We start from the raw sequence: 24,562 nt of genomic DNA, 5'->3' as shown, positions 1-24,562 counted from the left end.
TAAAAAAAAATAGTTTTGATTTCTTTGGCTGAGAACTGCCTGTTCATGTCCCTTGCCCATTTATCAATTGGAGAATGCCTTGATTTTGTACAATTGCTGTAGCTCTTTGTAAATTTGAGTAATTAAACCTTTGTCAGAGGTTTTTATGAATATTGTTTTCCAATTTGTTGCTTCCCTTCTGATTTTAGTTACATTGGTTTTGTTTGTACAAAAACATTTTAATTTGATGTATTCCAGATTATTTATTTTGCATTTTGTGACTCTTTTTAAGTCTTGCTTGGTTTTAAAATATTTCCCTTCCCAAAGTTCTGACATGTATACTAATCTGTGTTCGCCTAATTTTCTTATAGTTTCCTTCTCTATGTTGAAGTCATTCACCCATTTTGAATTTATCTTGGTGTAGGGTGTGAGGTGTTGATCTAAACCTAATCTTTCCCACCCTGTCCTCCAATTTTCCTAGAGTTTTTTTGAAATAGTGGATTTTTGTCCCAAAAGCTGGGATCTTTGGGTTTGTCATATACTGTCTTGCTAAGGACACTTACCCAGAGTCTATTCCACTGATCCTCCTTTCTGTCTCTTAGCCAGTACCAAATTGTTTTGATGACCGCTGCTTAATAATATAGTATGAGATCTGTGACTGCAAGGCCCCCTTCCTTTGTATTTTTTTTTCATTATTTCCCTGGATATCCTTGATCCTTTGTTCTTCCAAATAAACTTTGTTATGGTTTTTTCTAGATCAGTAAAAAAAATTTTTTGGAAGTTCCATGGGTATGGCACTAAATAGATAGATGAGTTTGGATAGGATGGTCATTTTTATTATATTGGCTCGTCCTACCCATGAGCAGTTAATATTTTTCCAATTGTTCAAGTCTAGTTTTAGTTGTGTGGAGAGTGTTTTGTAGTTGTGTACATAAAGTTCCTGTGTTTGTCTCGGGAGATAGACTCCTAAGTATTTTATTTTGTCTAAGGTAATTTTGAATGGGATTTCTCTTTCTAGTTTTTGCTGCTGAGCTGTGTTGGAAATATATAGAAATGCTGATGATTTATGTGGGTTTATTTTGTATCCTGAAACTTTGCTAAAGTTGTTGATTATTTTGATTAGCTTTTTGGTTGAATCTCTAGGATTCTTTAAGTAGACCATCATGTCATCCGCAAAGAGTGATAACTTGGTCTCCTCATTGCTAATTTTAATGCCTTCAATTTCTTTTTCTTCTCTAATTGCTACTGCTAGTGTTTCTAATACAATGTCAAATAATAGAGGTGATAATGGGCATCCTTGTTTCCCTCCTGATCTTAATGGCAATGCATCTAGTTTATCCCCTTTGCAGATAATATTAGTTGATAGTTTTAGATATATACTGTTTATTATTTTTAGGAATGACGCTTCTATTCCTATGCTTTCTAGTGTTTTTAATAGGAATGGGTGTTGTATTTTATCAAAGGCTTTTTCTGCGTCTATTGAAATAATCATGAGATTTTTGTTGGTTTGCTTGTTGATGTGGTCAATTATGTGGGCTAATTTTGCTAATATTGAACCAGCCCTGCATCCCTGTTATAAATCCTACTTGATCTCAGTGAATGACTCTTCTGATCTCTTGCTGGAGTCTTTTTGCTAGTATCCTATATAAGATTTTAGCATCTATATTCATTAGGGAGATTGGTCTATAATTTTCATTCTCTGTTTTTGGCCTGCTTGGCATTGGAATTATGTTTGTGTCATAAAAGGTGTTTGGTAGAACTCCCTCTTTGCTTATTATGTCAAATAGTTTGTATAGTATCGGGGTTAGTTGTTCTTTGAATGTTTGATAGAATTCACTGGTGAATCCGTCAGGCCCTGGGGATTTTTTCTTAGGAAGTTCTTTGATGGCCTGTTGGATTTCTTTTTCTGATATGGGATCATTTAAGAAATCTATTTCTTCTTCTGTTAGTCTCGGCAATTTATATTTTTGTAGATATTCATCCATATCACCTAGGTTGTTATATTTATTACCATATAGTTGGGCAAAGTAGTTTTTAATTATTGCCTTAATTTCCTCTTCATTGGAGGTGAAGTCCCCCTTTTCATCCCTTGATGCTGTTAATTTGCCATTATTCTTTCCTTTTATTAATTAGATTATCCATTACTTTGTCTATTTTGTCTATTTTTTCAAAGTACCAGTTTCTAGTCTTGTTCATTAGCTCAATAGTTCTATCACTTTCAATTTTATTAATTTCTCCCTTAATTTTTAGGACCTCTAGTTTGGTTTTCTTCTGAGGGTTTTTAATTTTTTAATTTTCAAGTTTTTTGATTTGCATTTCCAATTCATTGATCTCTGCCCTCCCTAATTTGTTAATATATGCACTCAGGGATATGAATTTTCATCTAGGTACTGCCTTGGCTTCATCCCATAAGATTTGAAAGGATGTCTCACCATTGTCATTTTCCTCAATAAAATTATAAATTGTTTCTATGATTTCTTCTCTAAACGATTTTGGAGTATCATATTATTTAATTTCCAATTAATTTTGATTTGGCTCTCCATGTACCCTTTCTGATCAATATTTTTATTGCTTTATGATATGAAAAGGTTGCATTTATTATTTCTGCTTTTCTGCATTTGAGTGCCATATTTCTGTGACCTAGTGTATGATCTATTTTTGTGAATGTGCCATGTGATGCTGAAAAGAAGGTGTATTCCTTTTTGTCCCTATTTATTTTTCTCCATATGTCTACTACCTCTAATTTTTCTAAAGTTTCATTCACGTCTTTTACCTCTTTCTTATTTATTTTTTTGGTTTGATTTATCTAAATTTGATAGTGGTTGGTTCAAGTCTCCCACTAATATGGTTTTACTGTCTATTTCCTCCTTCAATTCTCCTAGTTTCTCCATTAAAAATTTGGATGCTATACCCTTTGGTGCATACATGCTGATTAGTTATATTTTCTCATTGTCTATTCTCCCTTTTAACATAATATATTTACCTTCACTATCCCTTTAGATCAGGGATATATTTGCATTGATTTTGTCAGATATCATGATTGCAACTCCTGCCTTCTTTCTATCAGTTGAGGTCCAAAAGGTCTTACTCCATCATTTAATTCGAACCTTGTGAGTATCATCCCGCCTCATATGTGTTTCTTGAGGACAACAAATGGTAGGGTTTGGGGTTTAATCCAATCTGCTATTTGCCTACAGTTTATGGGTGAGTTCATCCCATTCACGTTCAAAGTTATGATTGTCACTTGTGGATTCCCTGGCATTTTGATATCTTCCCCTAGTTCTGACCTTTCTTCTTTAGCTATATCCTTTTGAACCAGGGATTTACTTTAGGTCAGTCCCCCTAGTTCCCTCTCTTGATATGCTTCTGTTTCTATCCCCTCCATTTTTATGTTCCCTTCTACTCCCCCCTCTTTTTCCCTCCCTTTTTATACTCCTTCCCCCCTCCCCCCTCCTTAATTTTCCTTTATTTCTTGCCCTGATGGATAAGATAGAATTCAGGATCCCACTGGATCTAGATGTTCTTCCCTCTCAGATTTGATTTCACTGAGAGTAAGGTTTAAGTAATTCTACTTCATGCTGTCTTCCTCTCCTCATATAAGAGTTCTTCCCCTCCTCTACCCATGTGTATCTTTGTATGGGAAAGATTATTCTATTCATCCCCCCCCTCATTTCTTGAGTAAATGTTAGAATTATTGATGATTCCCCCCTCCATTTTCCTTTCTTTGCCCCCCCTTTCACCAAATCTTCTTGATGCCCCAATCTTTCCCTATGTATGATTCTTCTAACTACTCTTATAATGCATACAATTTTTGAGAGTTACACAATACATTTTCCCCACATATTAATATGTACAATTTGATATAACTGTAGTCCTTATAGAAGAGAGTTTGACTTAAAGAACAAGATAAGATTCATCTCCTTTTCCCTTTCTTTCATATTTACCTTTTCATGTTTCTCTTGCTTTCTGTGATTGGATGTCAAATTTTCCACTAAGTTCTGGTCTCTTCTTAGCAAATGCTTGGAAATCTTCTATTTTGTTGAATGCCCGTACTTTCCCCTATAAGTATATAGTCAGTTTTTCTGGGTAGTTGATTCTTGGTTGGAGACCCAGCTCTCTTGCCTTTCTAAATATCGTGTTCCATGCTTTGTGGTCTCTTAGTGTGTTAGTCGCTAAGTCCTGTGTGATCCTTATGGGAGCCCCCCTATACCTGAAGCTCCTCTTCTTGCTTCTTGTAGGGTTTTCTTCTTTTCTTGGAAGCTCTTGAATTTGGCGATTACCTTCCTGGGGGTTGTCTTTTGGGGATTAAGTATAGAGGGTGTTCTATGAACTCTTTCTATTTGTATTTTGCCCCCTTGCTCCAGAACATGTGGGCAATTTTCTTCTATAATCTCCTGTACAATAGCATTGAGGTTTTCATTTATCTCTGGTTTTTCAGGGAGACCAATAATTCTGATGTTGTCTTTTCTTCCTCTGTTTACCATGTAACCTTTTCAGTGAGATAGTTCATGTTTTCTTCTTATTCATTAATTTTTTTGCTTTGCTTTATTGATTCTTGCTGTTTTTTAATCTCGCTGTTTTCCATTTGCTTCATTCTGGTCGTTAGGGACTGGTTTTGCTTTTCAGCTTTGTCTGCCCTTCTATTAGATGCTTCCAGCTCCTTCTCCAATCGTGAAGTCTTGTCTATCAGACTGCTGATCTCTTTCTCCCGTTTTTTCCCAAAAGGTTTCCAAGTTTTGGGTAAGTTCCAGTTTAGAGATGTTCCAGACCTTGTGGATAGTTTCCATTTTGAGAGGCATGTTCTGGTTTTGTTTGGATTTTATCCTTATTCTCTTCTTTTCCTTGGGTACTCCCTCCATAAAGGTTTTCAATAGTCACTTTTTTTCCTCTCTTTCTTCTTGGAGGGTTGATTTTGGGACATGTGAGCCATCCCTTTTGAGGTTTTATACCACTTTCTCTTTTTGGTCTGGGGTCTGGGTGATATGGGCAGGTTTTCTGTGAATTTAGGTTGCCTCAGAATAGTTCTTCCCAGCCTCAGAGGTTTCTTAGAGCATGGGCCCCTGGGTTCAGCCCAACCACCCAGGTGATCAGCGCAGCCCACCCAGGCAATCAGCCCAGCTTGCCCAGGTACTCAGCTCTGCCCAGGTACTCAGCGCATCCGTCCCGGAATTCAGTTCCTCAGCCCCCTGTGCTCAGCTCAGGATTCTCCCATGAAGCCGCCCTGAGTGGTCGTTTCCTTTCAGTCTTTAGATCCCAAGGACCCTGTTGTGCCCTCCCCAGACAGAGATGCTCTTCACTCACTTGCTGTCCCAGTGAGCACTCTGATAGTTTACTCTGGTTTGGTGGGGGGGGAGGGGCGGCTCAGTTCACGTTCTTGTGAGAACTTTTCCTCCTCCTTATAGTGTGGAAATGTTCAAACCCCATGTACCTTCGTTTCTGTGGGGTACTAAGAGTCCCTCCATTCTTCCAAAGTTGATTTTTATGCTCTTTTGAGGTAGTCTATTTTGTTCGGTGCCGGGGAGGGGAAGCGAGTCATGTCTAGATTGCAGCCATGTTTACCTGGAAGTCCTCTCTCCATTTCTTCAATCAGCCTGAACAATCTTTCAAGTATAGACTGTCCCATGGCCTCAATGATAATATAAACAGATTCCTCTATTTCATATCCATTCTTGTGATCACATTGGTGTCATTATAAAAATGTTCATGACATCATTATATGCTACTTTTTGAGTCTGTTGAAGTAGTATTAGCTGATAGACATGAAAACATATGGGTTGATATCGATTTTAATTTACTCAGTTTTTTTAATGGTGGTCTTTCTGGGTAGGGGAGAAAATAATACAATATAATTCTTCAAAAATGCAGCTTTTAAAAATAAGATACAGAGGCTTAAGTGGTGTGACCGAATGGAACTTAAGACCAAAATACCAAGTAACAAATTCATAGAGGAACCAATCAAGTTCTGGGAAAGAACATTGTTCTGTATAGAATTAAATGACAGATTCACTACTGAAATCCTAGAAGAAGTGCCCCAGCAGGGAATTAGAAGAAGATAAGAGTGAGAGCACCCAAAACAGGGGTTGACAGGGGAAGCATCATTGATATAAGGCTGAAGTTTCTGTAGCTATGATTGTCATTGGGAGAGATGAGCCCCTTGTGCCAGACTCAGCCAGAAGAAGCAGGAACCAAAAAGAGACTGACTGCTAATTGAACTAGCAGACTCAAATGATATATGAATCAACATAAATTAAGAGTCCCTATCTTAGAGATATTAGATGGAAAAATCAACAGACTAGAAGTAAAAAAAAATATTTTCTCATCAGTATTCAGCACTAGGGTTTTGGGCAAAAGGCCAAAAAGAAATAGAAAAAAAAGCTGACTCACATTATTAAGAAGAAAAACAAACCAAAAAAAAAAAAAAGGAAGGAGACAATGAGATATTTTTTATCTTTGTTTATAAACTGAAAATAGTTATGACTTTACATTTTAGTAAACCTTAATTAATGGAGTTCTTTGTACCAGCTAGATTATTTTGTGATGTAACATTTTGAAAAATCATTTTAGTCAATATCATCCTGATTATATTTTTCTCATGATTCCTATCAGATATAACTCAGTTTTAAATATTTTATTTTTAATGGTAACAAGAAGAAAAAGAGACCAAATCCCTTGTAGAGAGAAATAAGTATAGAAAGGAACATGAGGCTTCCTTTACATTCCTTGTTTTCATGTAGTCTGGGGGGAAAACAAATAAATAAACAAGTGTTTCAAATATATAATTGTTACTGGTTCAAACCAAATCAGAAAATCTAGACCAAGAGTACCTTTATTCCTTGTTGAAATGTCTTACCATTGTTTATGAAACTCCTGTGAGACAGAAAGATAACTTCTTTTCCCAGGATACTGTAAGAAGAGTCAAAAAACATAAAATGATAAAAACTAATGTGTGAGGATTGCTGAAATTTGTTATAAAACAGAAAGCATTCTGCCCCTGAGATACAAAAGCATTGCTGCTGAAAGTAGTCACCAGCCATCATGAAGCAGAAATGGAAATCATGAAGAAGGAAAACATTCCGGTTCATTCTTCCAATATTCAAAATTAAGAATTTTCGGAAACAGAAAATTATTGGAAAGGCAGAGGTAGCAGGAATGGAGGAGTAGAGTGGACTTTTAGTTATATATAGTTGTAGCAGTCATTTATGCTTTGCAATATTCTGTGTTTCATTACTCATTGGTTAGCACTATTTAATATATATAACTTACATTTTATTTGCCCAGGAATTTGTTTTATAGTTTCTGTTAGTAGGACTTTTTTACTTCTAGTGCTATGCACTGAATCTGGTAGCCAGTGAGGGAAAAGAGAAGGAGGTGATTCCTTTACAAAGCAATAAAATAATTGTGAGGCTAATTTTCACACATATGTATATATATGCAAATATAAAATATGTATTAACTTTTAATTTGTGCACTTTGCTAAGGCCTGAACATATAAAGAAAGGGGAAAAAAGTTTGCTCTCAGGGAGTTCAAATTCTAATGGAGAAATTATTGTCCAATCATTTTCAGAGTTATCAAACTCTTCATGATCTCATTTGGGATTTTCTCAGCAAAGATAGTGGAATGGTTTGCCATTTCCTTCACAAGTTAATTTTACAGATGAGGAAACTGAGGCAAATACGATTAAGTGACTTTCCCAGAGTCACATGGCTGGTAAGGGTCTGAGGCTGGATTTGAAATCAGGAATATCAGTTTTCTTGACGCTATTTCTATACTAAATAGGTCCTGTAATGGAGGAGAAAATATTCACATAATTACATACTCATAATATATATTATATATATATATATATATATACATATGTACATAAATTGCTTGTCTTCTCAAAAATGGGGAAGGGGTGGGAGGTAGAGAATTTGGAACTAAATTTTTTAAATGATTATTAAAAATTTACATCTAATTGTAAGAAAAATTGATGAAAATAATTCTCTTAAAAAATAACATCTTGATTAAAATTTACCTTTGTCACTTAGAAGATATGAGACTTTAGGGAAGTCACTCTACCTTTGTGTTATTCAGTAGCCATATTTGGAAGAAGAAAGTTTGAGATTCTGATAATTGACCTCCAAGACCAAATGAATTAGGACAGTTATATAGGTATATGAAATAACCAAAGATTAGTAATAAAAAGAAATATGCTTTGGAGAGTTCATTATATAACTGGTTTTCTTATGGTTTGTCTTCAATTTGCTTCTATCTCTGTTAGGCATTAATGCAGGAGGAGACAGTCAAGTGACTCAGTGGATTTGGAGGCAAGTTCAGAAAGAAGAAGGACCTAGATTCAAGTCTGACCTCAGACACTTTGTACCTGTATGACCTTTGACAAGTCACTTAATCCCCTTTAGCTAAACTTTACTTCTCTTCTGCCTTGGAACCAATACCAAAATTGAAGGTAAGGGTTTATTAAAAAAAAAAAGAGAGATTTTACATGAATCACTTTTTGCAGCAAAAATTTTGGTCTACGCCTTCCCACACCAATTTCACAGATAGCAGTATGTTCTGCTTTAAGTTTACCTTGTATTTGCACTATTTATTTGTTTCATAAATCTAAAGATGCCCAATCTATCATCCCCTTTAGAATGCAATCTCATTGAGAAAAATAATTGTGTTTGTTTTTTTTTTCTTTTCTAACTCTAATGTTTAACATAGTAAATACTCAATAAATGTTTCTTATTTGATTGTACTTAATTTTTTTAAACACTTACCTTACATCTTGGAATCAAACTGTGTATTGGTTCCAAGGCAGAAGAGTCGTAAGGGCTAGGCAATGGGGGTTAAGTGACTTGCCCAGGGTCACCAAGCTATGAAGTGTCTGAGTCCAGATTTGAACCTAGGACCTCCCATCTCTAGGCCTGGTTTTCAATCCATTGAGCCACCTAGCTGCCTCTGATATTTAATTTCAAGAAAGTGAAAAGTGAAAAATTTTGGAATACGTATATAATGATATTTATATGTTTTTGCTTATCTCAAGTAGCACCTTTGACACAACATACAGGTGATCTCTTTCCAGAAGAGAATATAAATTTGTATTTGACCTTTGTTTTTGGAGTGGTGGGGAGTATAACTGGACCACATCAGTCTTTTTTATGTTCTAAAAAAATCATAATATAGAACCAGAGGGATCAATTAAGTGAGAAGCCGTTTATTGTCAGATAAGAAATAACTAGTGTTAGCTAGAAACTGTCTTCTAATCAGCTACTTGTTAATTGGACATAAATAATACAGAAATCTGCTGTCTTTCTCTAACATGTAATCTGGATGTGACTGGGAATCTCCCAAAACTTGTTAAATATCATTGTCCAATTGTCTTATTGATATCTAAATTGGAGACAAAGTGACTAGAAGTTTTCTAGAAATCATGTTAAAATTTAGGAAATCATAGATCACACAAAAAGAGGCATATAAATGGCTCAGTGAATAGAGTCTTGGCTTAGTTTAGTGTCAGAAAGATCAGAGTCAAAATCCAATTTTAGACACTCACGAGCTGTGTGACCTTGGACAAGTCACTTAATCTCTGTTTGCCTTAATAAATTGGATGAGTAAATGCTAAACCACTCTAGTATCTTGCCAGAAAAATCCCAAGCAGACACAAAGTATCTAACAGAGCTAATCATTTGAACAATGAGAAGACAAAATAATTACCTGACTAGTTTTAGGGATACAGGAAGGTAGGATTTACAGAATAAAAAGAGATTTAGTATGTAAACAGTTGTCATTGGCTATGGCAAAAGGAAATAGTATTTGGTTTATCTCATTGGTGACGAAGTATCTCAGTGTTGATCTTTTAGTCAGAGATGTGATTCTTTTATCATGGGTCATTAAAAGCATAAGTGCCTAGAAACTTATGGATCTGAAAACAAGGACTTTTAGATGTACCCAGATCCATATCATTGAGAAAAGTGGGAACAACACAAAGATAAAAATGGTATAATCAGGACACCATAAAAATCCGCACACATTCTAGCAGAGTACTGATAAATTCTTGACTTGCCTTGATTACATTTATATCCTTGAAAAGATGGTAAGAGCAGCAAGGGGCCCCTGTACCTTGGTTTTGGTTCTAATTAGGAAAGAACTCATTGTTAAAGACAAAATGATGGGAATCTTAAAGACAGATGAGTGTTTGATTTTGTTTTCCTTTTAAAAATTTTTTTATTTGTTATATTAAAATTTTGAGCTATTTTTGATGCCTTTGCCCCTTCTGGCACTTACAAAGGCATAATTTCTCAGTATATTTCTCTACCTAGGTATAGCTATGTATATCTATCTATTGATTGATATATCAATATTTTTATTAATATATATATATATATATAAATATATAACTGATTTATTTTTTCAATTTATCTCTTTCTCTGGAAGTGAACATATATGTCATCCTTCAAACAGTAATGCTGTTGCTATATATAACATTCTTTTTAGTTCTGTTCATTTTGCTATAATTTCATGTAGCTCTTTACATGTTTTTTCTGAAGTCAACATTTTCATCATTTCTCATTATATAATAGTATTCTATTACAATCATATGCAATAACTGGTTTAGACATTACCCAATTGATTGGCATCTTAATTTCCATTTTTCCCACCATAAAAAAGAGCTGCTATAAACATTTAAAAAATATGTTATTTTTTCCCAATCACCTTAGGAAATGAACTTAATACTGCTATTGCTGGGTCAAAAGTTATATATGTTTTTATAATTCTTTGGTCATAATACCAGATTACTCTCCAAAGTTACTGGATCAATTCATAATTGGACCAAAAGTGTGTTAGGGTTCCCATTTTCCAAAATCCCCTCCAATATTTGTTGCTATAGCCAATCTGAAAAGTGTGAGAATATATCTCATAGTTGTTTGAATTTTCATTTTCCCAGTCAGTAATGATCTAGAGAATTTCATCATAAGACTTGGGCATAAAGGAAGATATCATAAGCAAATTAGAAGAACAGGGAACAAATTATCAGATTTATGAATAGCAGAAGAATTTGTACAAATAAAATTAATGTTTTTGGGAAAATAGATTTAAAATAGATAAACTCAAATAATAAAAATAAATAGGATAAAGTTGTCTCAACAGGGAGAGTTCATACTTAAAGAAGGCAATGAAACAGTTATGAATAAATATGATTAATAAAAATTGACCTATATTGCAAGGAATTATTCATTCCATCCCCACCTTCATTTTATAGTGTTTTCTAAAGATGGCCTACTCTGAGTCTATGGATGGCAGTGATACATATAAGCCAAACATGCCCTATAAATAAATTCAGCTACAGAGTAACAAAAGGGCAGAGCGATGCTCAGATCACTATGTAGAATGGTTATATTGCAAGAATTCTTCTTTTTTTTTTTTTTAGTCAGAGCAATGTTTAAGTAGCAACTTATTTTGTTAATTTCAGTATGGGAAATAACAGATTTAATGTTTTAATAATTACATCTAAACTATAGAGAAATTAAATATTATCCATGCTTAGTTGTATTTTACCTATCTTCTCTGGTGATGATCAGTCATCTTTGGAAAGTCATACAACTTTTCCATTTCTAGACACTGTTCATTTTAGCAAGTCTTTTTTTTATTTTATTTTTAAATTTTAATTCTATCCTAGTAACAAATTTACCCATAAGTTTTCCATGATTACATGATTCATGCTGTCTCTCTCCCCTCCTCTCTCCTCCCTCTTCCCTCCTCGAGTTGACAAGCAATTCCACTGGGTTTGTGCATGTATTATCACTCAAAAGCTATTTCCATATTGTTCATTTTTGTAATCTTTTAAAAACCAAAACCCCAAATCACATACCAAAATAAAGAAGTGATAAATACATCTGTTTTCTTCTGTATTTCTACCCCCAAAGTTTTTTTTTTTCTGGATGTAGATAGCATTCTTTTTCTTAAGTCCCTCAGAATTGTCCTGGATCATTGCATTGCTATTAGTATCAAAGTCTATTACATTTGATCAGCCCCACAGTGTTACAGTCTCTGTGTATAATGTTCTTCTGGTTCTGCTTGTTTCACTCTGCATCAGTTCATATAGCTCTTCCCAGTTAATAGTATATTTTAGAAGGGGCATTGACAGGCCCAGAGTACATACCAAGGAAGAGGGATAAGAATGGTGATGAGCCTGGAAAATTATCATAGATGAACCTCAGTTCATTTCTCACTCTATACATTCAGCAGGAGCTGTCAGTTATCATCAAGAACTATCAGCTATCAAAAACTCTTTGAGTTTTTTTTTACTTTATCATTCTATAATTGGAGGATAATTTGGCTTTCTCTTTTTTTTAGCTGGTGAATACAAATGAAAACTTGAGCAAAAGCTCAAAGATATTGTGTTCAATGTCCAAAAAGGGAGTTTAAACTAATGTTATACTTGTTAACATGTATATTATACTTTTCTACTTCTGTTTATTCATTTAAAAGAAATTTATAAAATTTCTATAAAATTTCTATAAAAAATTATAAAATATAAAAAAACCTTTTTCAAGGCAGAAGATCATTAAAGACTAGGCAATTAGGGTTAAGTGACTTGCCCAGGATCACACACCTAGGATGTGTCTGAGGTTAGATTTGAACTCAGGTCATCCTGACTCCAGGCCTGACATTCTATCCATCTCCAGGAAATACTGTGCAACAGAATGATCTTTGAACCTTGACTCATATATTTGCCATTTTTACAAATCACTTAACCTCAGTGTCCTCATTTGGAAAATTATGGCTGGACTAGATTATTTCAAAGGACTCTTCCAGCTTGGAAAAACTGTGATCCCATGGATCCCCACAGACTGTTTACAAATTTTTAGCAACACAGTTTGATGGAATTGTAGCTGAATTTAGTATGGCAGATAAAGTAATTCTGATCATTCTTTATCTTTGAAACTTTACAGAAATATTTAAAGAAGTATCAATAGTGTGTAGGAATAATTTATTTTGCTCTGAACTGTATTTAAAATATCATCTAGAATAATGGTTTAAATTTTTTTGATCCTGCATTTCCATCAGTATTTTTTTTGATCACCCCTTCCATGTGCCTATTTTACTTATGAAATATATACACATGTACTGTAAACCTTAAAATTTCTTAGATTTATAAATGTTGGAAATTTCACCATTGGGAAATTTCATACTTGGAAAATTTCTTACTGATAGTCTATTGGAATGTGAACCCCATTGGCATGGGAGGTTCCTCCTCCTCCCTTCTTAAGATTACTTTAGGACAGAATCCTTTTGCTGAACAATGGAAAGGACTTTGACCTATGCTTAAGCATAGAACAGGAATTTCTTTGAGTCATGATTGATTTTAGAATTGATACAATGGAGATACTTGGAATCAATCTCCACCCTACTCAGTCCTAACAGGATTGAGGAAGGGCTGCAGCATAGATCAAAATTTAATTATTCCAATCTCTACCCTACTCAGGTTAACAGGATTTAGGAAGGGCTGTAGCAAAGGATCAAAGATTTAATTATTTGAAAATATGACCTTCAACAGACATGTGCAAAGCCAGAGACCTCTGGGCGGTCCTGGGTTAAGCTAGAGCCTCCATTGGCACAGGGAAATTGATGGACAGTGATTGGTAGATGTGAGAACTGAGGGGAGGGAACTTGGATGGTTTCCTTAAAGATAGAGGGGTCTGAAGACTCAGGGAGGTGGTTGAGGAGTTGGTCTGAGTGGTTGGAGTGTGCTCTGAGAAGCTTGCTCTGAAGGAAGCTGAAGGTGGGGGCCTTTGAGACTGTTTCTCCATTTTGGTCACGTGAGTAATACGGACTGATCTCTTTTCTTTGCCCCAGCTATCTAAGGGCTTGGGCCTTTTGGCCCAGCCTAAACAAAGGGGGTATTTAAGCCCTATTCCCTTCTCTTCCCTTTCGCTCTCTTTCGCTCTCTCTCTCTCTCTCTCTCTCTCTCTCTCTCTCTCTCTCTCTCTCTCTAATTCCTTTCTTCCTCCTGTTTGTAATTAAACTCTATAAAAGGCTGATGGCTGATTTGAGTTTTCATTTAGGAATTACATAGCTGAATTCCTTGGCGACCTTAAATTTATATATATATATATATATATATATATATATATATATATATATATATCTCAGTCTTTTAAAGTGATTTCCTTGTCACAGTACTACTATATTAGCAATTCAGTACTCTCTAAAATATATTCTAAAAATAGTTTAAGGATAAAGAAGTATAGTCAGTAGGGACCTGCCACTGGATTAGGGGAGTCATACCTGTCAGACCCTGTATTTTATGGAAGGGGAAAAAAGCTGTGTGGAATGATTTGAAATCAGGATACTAATTTGGAGACTTATCCCAATAATTTAGTGCAGTGATAGTGAACCTTTCAGAGGGGTGGGTGATGTGAGGAATGTCCTCAGGTACATGTGGAGAGGAGCAACACACTCCAACCCCTCTGGCTTTCTAGTAACCAAGTCTGTGCTGTTGATAATAGTGCCCTCATGAAGGGCTGAGTGCCCCCTCTGGCATATGTGCCATAGATTTCCACAACGGGTTTAGGGAATAAAAACCTGAAATAGGTTTGTGACTGTAGAATCAAAGGAAAACATGAGAAAGATGAAGTAGAGATAGGATTTAGTAACTGGTTACAGTGGTACCATTGCAGGTGACCCAGTAAGCAGTTAAACAATGCCTTACCCAGCTCAGAAGGGAAGAAATTAGGATAGATATGTAAATCCTACATTAGGCTGTTGACATATCTTCCTAATATTTTGGCCTATAGCTTTGAAGATGGTTTAAATATTCCTAGTGCTTACAATTTGTTTACCTAGAGGTCTTTAGTGTCATTGCAAGGCGATTTTTTTTTGGTATTTTAGTTTTCTTGAGTTAAATGATGATGAGAAAGTTAAAGAAGGCAAAATGAAATTCAGAGAGGCATGTAATGTTCCTAGGACTAGTTAAAGCAATCTAAAGTTGGACAGAATAAAAAAAAAAACTATTAGACTAATAAGTTCAAGTTTAATTGTTTAAGAGTATTTTGTAGAATATTGAGATGTAAGAGTGCAAGGACAAGGTTTTCTATTTGTAATGATTAAAATCAAAGGTAGGAGGGAGACAGAAGAGAACTTAAAAGTTGCTCTAATGATACATTTTGGAGAAAGAAGTGTCACTACCCTGATAGACACATTAATATGCTAGCCTATAGAAAACAATCCCAGTAGGCATAAATATTAGTCTTTCCTTTTTCCTCCCAATGTTTAAACCAACCAGGTGAAACTATCCCCATTTAATAGATGATAGTCGAATAGGTTTAATGAGAAGGGAGAGATGGCAGATTAGTATTTTTCCACTAAACCATAATGCTTCTCCACCCTAACCAGAAGGTACTTACAAGTCCTAACTGCTGTCTCTTTACTTTTTTTTCGATTTGTAGAGTGGCAACCAATAAATTGCTTCTTTCAATGGTTATCCTTCTGCAATTGGTCATCTTGGGAGGTCTAGTCTATTATAAGTTCTTACAAAAACTCTGAAAAATCCCTGCCTCCACTTTACCCTCCTTGTGGATCTCTAAATCAAATAGTTAAAGCACCAACTTTACTGCAATGGGCTGGAGTTTAAACACTCAGACTCTGAATAGAAGGCTGACAATGACTTGAAATGTGAAGTAGTGGTAACAAGGCTGGGGTGCTATACCAAGGTAACAAATGCTGTGTTTATTTTAGTTCTTTAAATTTATGGAGTATTATTATATATTAACTCACAATGAACTAAATAAAACCAATTACAGAATATAATAATATTGGTCATCAAAAATGAGGAGGGATTTTTTTTTAAACAATATGAGAACAATGCTCTCATAGAGGCAGTATTGACATCACCAATTTTAATACCCCTTTAAGTGCCTCTGAAGAACTCTGGAATGCCCACTGTGGAAGCTGTGGATAAAAAAAATTCTAAATTTGAACACATTATTCATTGTCTGATTCATCTGGTGAACTGGGAGTGGGAAGCTTATCATAGCCACTCTGACCTCCTACCCTCTTCTAGCCAAAGCTTGAGGCAATCACAACCACAGCTAGTCCAGCTGTGGCCTTCACATCCTCCTCTGAAGTAGCCAAGAGAGGATTGACCTCAACTAGATCCAGGGCTGACAGCAAACCTGTATTATGTATCTCCTCTGTAATGTACATGCCTTCCCGATAAGTCAGCCCACCTACAATAGGAGTCCCTGTTGCTGGAGCCAGTGAAGGGCCAAAAGCATCAATGTCAAAGCTCAGATGAATTGGTCTTTGTTTTTTTTTGCTGATCAGTTGATCAAATGTCTGTTCCATGACATTCTGGATTCCAAGACGATCAATATCTCTTATTGAAAAGTACAAAATATCATGATTTTTTAGAATAAAATGTTCAGCAGGATCCACATCTCTTAGGGAAATATTCACAATATCTGGGGATGAGAGACAGGGCTTGATCCAAGAGAATGCTGGGAGAGATGGTACCTTGTCCTGTAGTTCTCTAAGGAGGAAGGAGACTGATTGTCCGTGCAGACTCCCTGACAAAGTGGTAAGGGGTGTGTTGATATCAGCGTGAACGTCAACCCAGATAACACACAAGTCTGGGCAGTGCTGAACATGGCCACTAATGGAACCAATTGCCAAACTGTGGTCTCCTCCCACAGTGATGCAGCAGTGACCAGAAGAGACAGCCCTGCTAACTGCCTCAGCCAATTCTTGGTTGGCAAGGCCCAATGAGTAAGGATTCACAATTAGGTTGTTGTAGCACTCATCACTGGCCACAGGGGTAAAACTCAGATTTCCCAAGTCATTCACCCAGCAACCCAAGTTGGAGAGCCATTTCAATAACCCTGCCTTTCTTATGGCTGAAGGACCATGTTCTACTCCTCTTCATTTCTGTCCCTTGGAGAACCGGGCTCTGATCACAGCCACCAAGTGAATGGGTTTCTTGAATGCAGAATGAGCTTGCTTCTGAAAAAGCCTTGAGAAACTGCTCCTCAAAGACATGATTGATAATAGGCCAGTGGCAGAAGAAGCCCATTTTAACAAGTCTTAAAAGAGGAACAAAATAAAATCAACAACAGGATAAAATGTGAAACCATGATTTAGTTGGCATCACAAAAGAAATATGATACCTTCCAAAAATAAAGGGGTAGGATGATTATGTAAATAGTTTACCTGATGGTCAAACTTAAATTCCAAATAATATCAGCAATAACTGTGAGTATTCCTGAAATGAATGACTAGAAATGAAATTAATTAATTTGAGTCAATTCAACATAACTATTTGCTTTCCTATTTTTTTGTTACTAACATGTTTTATATGAAACACTGGTTTTTATATAGATAAAATATTTGCCATCTACAAATAACTTTATTCATAGCCTATTTCATTTGTCAAAAACTAGAAAGTCTTCCTAACTGATTTGGTTCCATTTCTTCCTGGAAGATGAAATACATTTTAAATGCATACATAAAAAGGCATACATATAAAGCTTTTAATAATATATTTCTGTCCCAAAGCCTATATTTATTGAATTGATACAAATAGATATAGAAATTGACATTATCTATTAATATTTTAATCTTCACAGTAACTTTTAGGAGGTTTCTAGGAGCTACAATTAATCTGGTGAATATGACAGTAATAGACATGATTTTCATAAGGTATATTCCAGCAGATATTTCTGACAGTAATTCATGAACAAATCAATCCATCAGTAAGATAAGCAAGGGATAGTGATAATTAGTAATAAACTTCATTTTACTGTCCTCTATGAACACATAGCTAGATTTTATGTTGTTTTGCTATGACTTGGTAGAATGGGTTTCATATAGCTTGTTATTCATACTCTACAAGGTAACATGTAAGTATATTAAAAAAGCTTTCTATTTCCTCCTGGGTCTCAGAGAAGAGCCTGGTATGAAATAATAAAGCTTGAATATTTTAAAAGATGCTCAGTTGAGTTACTTTCAGTTTTATAAACTACCATGACCTAAGCTAATGAAGTAATTTCAAGTAGATAGAATTTATTTAGATTTGTTTTAAATAGTCTATGAGTTCTAGAGCTGCTGTACTATTTTTTTATAATCACCTTGTACACAAGAGATTAGATTTTCTTTTCTTTTTTTTGCGCTGAATGTGATGACTTTATTGATGGTACACAAGATAAGACTCTATGCTCCTCCCCCCCCACTACAGGGGTGCTTAGGGGCAGGGATGTGAATGGAGCATGGGCTCCCCAGGATAGGGGACATAGGTTGTTATGGATGTGGGCTCCCCAGTGGTGGAACTACTCTTTTTTGGCTGGGGATGAACATCCACGGCTTTCTACTTTACTCCTTGGTGGCCATGCACATCATGAGGTCTACTACTCAGTGGCTGTAACCTTACTCATTGTCATACCAAGAAATGAGCTTGACAAAATGGTTGTTGAGTGCAGTGCCAGTGCCAGCATTGAAGGTAGAAGAGCAGGTGTCACTGTTAAAGTCACAGGATACAACCTGGTCCTCTGTGTAGCCCAAGATGCCCTTTAAAGATCCCTCTGACACTTGCTTCACCACCTTCTTGATGTCATCATATTTGGCAGCTTTCTCCAGGTGGCAAGTCAGATCCACCACAGACACATTGGGAATGGGAACACAGAAGGCCATGCCTGTGAGCTTCACGTTCAGCTCAGGTATGACCTTGCCCACAGTCTTGGCAGTATTGGTGGAAGCAGGGATGATATTTTGGGCATCTCCATGCCCATCATACCACAGCTTGCCAGAGGGGCCATCTCCTGTCTTCTGGGTAGTGGTAATGGCATGGACTGTGGTCATGAGTCCTTCCACAATGCCAAAGTTGTTGTGAATGACCTTGGCCAGGGGGGCCAAGCAGATGGTAGTGCAGGAGGCATTACTGACGATCTTGAGGGAGTTATCATATTTCTCATGGCTCACCCCCATCACAAACATTGGGGCATCAGTAGAAGGGGCAGAGATAATGACGTGCTTGGCTAAACCCTTCAAGTGAGCCCCAGCCTTTTCCATGTTGGTAAAAATGCCAGTGGACTCCACAAGGTACACGGTTCCAGCATCTCACCATTTAATGTTGGCAGGATCCCGCTCCTGGAAGATGGTAATGGGTTTTCCATTGATCACCAGCTTTCCATTCTCTGGCTTTACAGTGCCCTTGAATTTGCCATGGGTGGAATCATACTGGAACATGTAAACCATGTAGGCGAGGTCAATGAAGGGGTCATTGATGGCCACAATTTCTACTCCACTGGAGTTGAATGCTGCCCTGGTCACCAGGCGTCCAATACAGCTAAATCCATTGACTCTGACCTTCACTATCTTGTCTAAGGGATGCGACTGCAGCAGAGGATCCTGACAGCTAGCTTGGAAGAAGAGCTGAGAGCCTAGATTTGCTTTTCTTGGACTTAGAGGAATAAGTATAACCAGAGAATAGAAATTACAGTAAGGGAAATTTCAGCTTAATAACAGAGGAAACAAAACAAAACAATAATAAAAAAACAGAACTTCCTAACAATCTAAACTATCTAAGGACAGAATTGAGTGCCTCAGGATATAGAAAATTCCTCATCCCTAGAGATCTTTGAATAATTCATAATTCAGGAAGGGTTAGAATATTTTTGAGACTTCTTCCAACTCAAATATCCTATGATTCCATAAAACATTAAATTATTAGAAAGGGTTTTTAATTTTTAAAAAATCTGTAAGTCAATTTTGTTTTCTCTCTGGTGGTAAAGTCAAGGAAGAATAAGAGATTTTATCTATAAGAAAATATTAATGGTAACATAAAATCACGTTTCATTGTCCCAATTGTCATGTAAAATGCAAAAATTTCAGTAGGTAAATATATCTTACATTTTAAAAAGAGATTTTTTTCTATACATAAATAAGGGAAATGTGAATAGTAGCACACTTTTTTTTATCCATTCCTATGTGCTATCTTTCTTGTTTTTTTTTTGTTGTTGTTTCTTATGTTGGCCTTTCAAAAATGATACAATTCTAGAGTACTTGTCAGAAATATTTGAAAGTCATTGATTCTATGAAAGATCCTTTACCCAACTCTCTTTTAGAATTATCCTGGGCTTAACAACAACAACAAAAAGGTAATTTTTCAATTGGTCTTTTTGTATTGCCTTTGTAATATCATTTTGCATTATTTTCATCCCTTTCTCTTTTATATTGAGATAATTGGGGATTCCACAATTTTTTGACACATAAGCACTCTCTTTCTAGTGCTTTGTTTTATTTTTTTCATTCATAATCATTTAGTTTTGATCATCAAACTTCTAGTGGTATAAAATTCACAGGTTTTTGTTGTTGTTTACTTTATTGTTTAAAATAGTGATATGAGGATCATTTATTTATTTATTTTATTTTTCCTCTAGTTCCAAGCATTTAAGGACAATTTTTTTGCAGTAATATCTAAGAATTGAATGTGCAATTATATTTAACATATAGTTATGGAATTAATATACATATATTCCTTTTACTTTATCACACAATTCAAATGAATGCAATGATTCTTAAATTATATGTGCACTTTTTTCTGCATCAGTTGCTTTTTCATAATAAACACTTCCAATATTTTGTGCTTTAACTTTGCTCTAATACTTTTAGAAGCATAGATATGTTTAGTTTTGTTTCTAAACTTTCTGATTTTTTGTGTTTCCTCTATTTTGGTAAAAAAATGTCTTATTGTTTAATTGTATCTGACTCTTCATGATGACTATTCATGGGGTTTTCTTGACAAAGAAATGAGTGTTTAACCATTTCTTTCTCTGGTGGATTAAGGCAAACAGAGGTAAAATGACTTGCCTGGGATCACAAAGCTTACTAAATGTCTGAAGAGAAATTTGAACAGTTTTTTTCTGACTCCATTCCCAAAATCTTAACACCTGAACCACCTAGCTGCTTCCAACATTCTTCTTTCTCTCTAAACTCTTTATTTTTCTTAAAAGTTTTAATTTTTTCTAAAAAGTTTTTTTTTATTTTTCCCCAAATATAGTATGATTTCAAAACCTTCTGTGAATTTCTTGCTTAAATTTAGTCTCTTTTCTATTATTCTAATTATAATTACATCTCTATTATTTAAACTTTTGTTATTGTATCCTGGAATTCTCTCACTAATAAAGTACTAATGTTCTTTAGTTTTAGAGATATTTCCATAGATTTTTTTTTATCTTTCATTCTCTCTATGAGGGAAGTAAGGTCAAGCATTCTTCTTTCCTTTTTTCTTCTTCTAATGTCTAGTTTATCCATTGTAATTGTAATTGTAAAATGAGCATCGTAATGCTCATCTATCCACATATGGAACCAAATAAAATTGGAAATGACAAAATTTGTCCTAAAATATTTGACAGACTTTCTATCAAACAATATCAAACTTAATACTCCCAGAGGAAAATCTGCAAAATGTAATTTGAAGAGCAAAATTCACATATCATATTAGTAAAAAAAGATGAGAATTCATAATTCTTTTTTAATTTTAATTTTAAATTTTATTTTCCCCAATTACATATATACTTTCCAATATTTTAAAAAAGAAGTTTGAGTCTCCAGTTCTCTAATTTTCCTCCTCCACTGAGATGGCATACAATCTTATAAAGATTTTACTTATGCAATCATGTAAAACAGTTTTCTACATTAATCCATTTTTGGGAGGAAACTGAAACAGAAAAAAAAATAAGAAAGAATTTTTAGTTGCTTCTGTTTACATTCAGACTCCATCAGTTCTTTCTCTGGAAATAGATTACATTTTTTATCACAAGACCTTTGGGACAGTTTTGGATCATTCTATTGCTATGTATAGCTATGTTATTGAAAGCTGTACATTGTACAGTATTTGTTACTATGTACAGTGTTCTGGTCCTCCTTCATTCATTAAGCTTCAGTTCATATAAATCTTTCCAGTGTTCTCTGAGGTATTCTTCCTACTGATTTTTTACAACCTAATATAATGCTATTACAATCATACAGTCTAATTTACTCAGTCATATCCTAATTGATGGGTATCCCCTCATTTTCCAATTCTTTGCCCCCACAAAAGAATAGATTTGAATATTTTTGTTCTCACAACTTAGGCCTTTCCTCTTTTGTATGGCTTTGGCATATAAACTTAGTAATAACATTTCTAGATCAAAGGGTTGGTGCTGTTTTACAGATATATGAGCATGGATCCAAATTGTTGTCCAATATGGTGGAATGAGTTCACATCTATCATAATAGTTCATTACTGTCTCAATTTTCATCAATCCCCTCCAAGTTTTGTCATTTTCCCTTTTTATTATAACATATAATTATATATTATAATATAATATATTATAATATACAATGATATAATAATAGCCAATATAATAGGTATAAGGTGGTACAAAGAGATGTTTTCATTTGCATTTCTCTAATTAATAATGTTTTAGAACATTTTGTATGACTATAGAAAGCCTTAATTGCTTTGTCTGAGAACTGCCTATTCATATTCCTTGGACATTTTTCAATTTGGGAATGACCTGTATTTTTATACATTTAGCACATTTTTCTGTGTATGAGAAATGTGGCCTTCATTAGAGATACTGGCAAAAATATTTTTGCATGATTATGTTTGATGTATATCACTCTATCCTATTACCCTTTGTTTAGTTTCTGAACAACACACCCCACAATTTGATCTTTTTTGGTATCAGCTTCTTCTCCCTTGTTTTATTCCCTTTCCCACCTACTTTTCTGTTGAATAAGATAAATTTCTATATCAATTGATTGTGTATGTTCTTTCCTCATTGAGACAATTCTGATGATAATATACTTCATGTGCTCCTCTTCACCCATCCCATGTCTTTCCTTTCATTGTAAAAGATTTTTTTTCCATGTCTCTTTTATTGTAATTTTTTTCTATTCTCTTTTCCCCATTCCTCCTTCTAATACATTCTTTTTTCCTCATATACAAATTGTATATTATTTTTTGGATGTTATTCCATCATATTCAACTCATAGTCTTACTTTCTGTAAGGAATAACAATAATCATCTTTCTACTGATGTATGTCTATTGAATTCTTTTTCCTGTTTAACTTTTTATCCTTCTCTTAAGTCTCATATTTTAGAGTAAAATTTACCATTCAGTTCTACTCTTTTCATCAGGAACATTTGAAAGACCTCTGTTTTATTGAATAACCAATTTTCCCCTGAATGACTATGCTCAGTTATGATTGATAAATTATTATAGTTTGAAGTCCTAGCTCCTTTCTCTCTGAAATATCATAGTTCAGTTCCTCCAATCCTTTTATATAGAATCTGATAAGCCTTGTGTTATCCAAACTTTGACTGCACAATATTTGATTTTTTGGCTGCTTGCAATATTTCCTCCTTGACCTGAAAATTCTGGAATTTGGCTATCATATTCCTGAGAGTTATCCTTTTGGGATCTCTTTCAAGAGGTGACCATTGGATTCTCTCATTTTCTATTTTGTCCTCTGATTCTAGAATATCAGGACAGTTTTCCTTCATTTCTTGAAAGATGATGTTTAAACTTTTGTTGTTACTGTTGTTTTATTATGGTTTTCAGATAGCCTAATAATTATAACATAAGGTTAGCTTAGATTTATTTTCTAGGTCAGTTGTTTTTCCAGGAAGATATTTTCACATTTTCTTGTATTTTTTCATTCTTTTGACTTTGATTATTTTTTTTCATATCTCATGGAGTAATTAGCTTCTATTTTCCCAATTCTAATTTTTAAGGCATGATTTTCTTTAGTGAGATTTTGTACTTTCTTTTCCACTTGGCTAATTCTGATTTTTTAAGAAATATTTTCTCTTCAGTGAATTTCTGTATATTTTTTCTGTCTAGCTAAGTTTTTTAAGAAGTTCTTCTTTTCTTTGGATTTATTTTCTCTTTGACAAATTGGCCTATTCATTTTTAAGACTATTAATTTCTTCAGTATTTTTGTATGTCCTTTACAAGTTTTTTTTTACCATTTTTATGTTCTTTTTTTCTATGGCACTCTCATTTATTTTCCCAGATTTTCTTCCATATCACTTATTTGATTTAAAATTTTTTGAGCTCCTCTATTAATTCTTTTGGGCCTTGAGAACAATTCATATTTTTGAAGTCTTTGAATGCAGCAGTATTGTTTATGGATTTTTGTATTGGTTTTCCTTATCACCAAAATAACAGTTTGTGGAGTTTATTTTGCTATTGTTGTAGTTTGCTCATTTTCCAATCTTTCTTTTCTTTTAATAAAAACAAAAACAAACAAAAAAATACTGTTAATGTTAGGTTCTTTAACTGAGGTGAAAGGAGCTTCAGGTTCTTTGTTCACTTCCTTCAAAACTAACTCTATGGTATCTAAATGCTTTCACTTCTCCTAAGAGGATATGATGTAAGGAGATGTTTTTAAAACTATTCCTGCCTGTGCCCTGGTCTTCCAGTAACCACTCACACTCTTTTCTGCCTTTGAAATGTGACCTGAAGTGCCATGGCTACAAGATCTAATGTGTACTAGTGCTCTACCCCATCCTGTTTCCCTGAACAAGGATTAAGACATGGTATGGAGAATGTGATA

The 24,562-nt window shown here is 34.7% G+C and overlaps 2 pseudogenes; both read right to left on the bottom strand.

Moving 5' to 3' along the window:
- Positions 1-15,931: 15,931 nt before the first annotated feature.
- Positions 15,932-16,999, bottom strand: LOC100024919 (arginase-2, mitochondrial-like; annotated as a pseudogene).
- Positions 17,000-18,313: 1,314 nt separating this feature from the next.
- LOC100031484 (glyceraldehyde-3-phosphate dehydrogenase-like) lies at positions 18,314-19,340 on the bottom strand (annotated as a pseudogene).
- Between the last annotated feature and the right edge of the window lie 5,222 nt (positions 19,341-24,562).

Source organism: Monodelphis domestica, chromosome 3 (assembly GCF_027887165.1).
Source record: "Monodelphis domestica isolate mMonDom1 chromosome 3, mMonDom1.pri, whole genome shotgun sequence".
NCBI lineage: Eukaryota > Metazoa > Chordata > Mammalia > Didelphimorphia > Didelphidae > Monodelphis > Monodelphis domestica.
This window is presented reverse-complemented; position numbering and strand designations above follow the sequence as displayed.